This window comes from Octopus bimaculoides, chromosome 22, assembly GCF_001194135.2.
Source record: "Octopus bimaculoides isolate UCB-OBI-ISO-001 chromosome 22, ASM119413v2, whole genome shotgun sequence".
Classification (NCBI taxonomy): Eukaryota; Metazoa; Mollusca; class Cephalopoda; order Octopoda; family Octopodidae; genus Octopus; species Octopus bimaculoides.
In genome coordinates this window covers 7,962,412-7,963,749 of record NC_069002.1, presented here as the reverse complement: position 1 = coordinate 7,963,749, position 1,338 = coordinate 7,962,412, and positions in this window count along the sequence as shown.

Here is a 1,338-nt window from a genome sequence, read left to right as displayed (position 1 = left end):
AAGAGCACATGATAATATTTAAGAAAGTATGGAGGAAAAATAAAAACGAGCATATGAGTTAACGAATTAACGGAAAACAGAGTTGAACTCTATTCTCTTATCTCTATAAATATTTAATATTAATATTATACATCTGTGTGTCTGTAGTTTTATGTTCATTCATATACAAAGTTTAATTTTTACATGAATATATATCTATGTATGTATGTGTGTATATACACACACATATTTATAATATACATGTATGTATATATATATATATATATATATATATATACATATATATATATACATATATATATATAAGTATAAATATATGTCTACATACATATAAATATAATGTATATATAGATATATATGCATATATAAATGTATATACATGTGTATATCTATATATAAATAGATATATATACATATATATAAAGTGTATCTATAAATGTATATACATGTGTGCGTGTGCGTGCGTGTGCGTGTGCGTGCGTGTGCGTGTGCGTGTGTATATATATATATATATATATATATATACATATATATATATGTATACACATATATATATATATTATATATATATAGTTGTATACATGTATGCATAAATGCATATATATGTACATATATAAATGTGTGTGTGTGTGTGTAGATACCTATAGATGTAATGATATATGTATGCAGAGATATACATGTACTGTGTAATATTTATAGATAAGGATAAAATTATTTCTAAGCTGCTGTTATTATAAATTCGTATTATATATTATTATACTGAATCGAGTGTATCTTGCCTCAAAAACTTATATAAGTATATAAACGGAAATTAGATTAGATTATGCGATCACTTGCATCAGAACGGATATGACATCGTGTGCATATGCATAATGAGTGAATATATATTTTTATGTGTATGTGTGTGTATGTGTCAGATTGTGTTTGTAGCTTATTCGCGATTTTACACTTACACTTACAATCTGTTTGTCTCGTTGTATATATTGTGTATTGAATATGCATCATGTTGTATAAATATTGTTAACAACCCACAGTAGAATATCACGAATTATATAACAGTAATAATCATAATTGTTTTCGCTATAAGCACAATGCCCGGAATTTCGGGGGAGTAGGTTAGTCAGTATCATTGACTCAAATAATTCACTGGTACTTTATTTTATCGACCCCGAAATTACGAAGGTAATGTTTACGTTGAAAGGATATGAAGTCGTTAGGAAAGGCGCTGAAAAATGCTGTTACGCATTTTAGTAGTCGCATTAGCGATTCTTCAGGTTCACCGTCTCTTTAATAATTGTTTCTAATACAGGCACAGCACAAGGCTTGGAATTTAGCGGG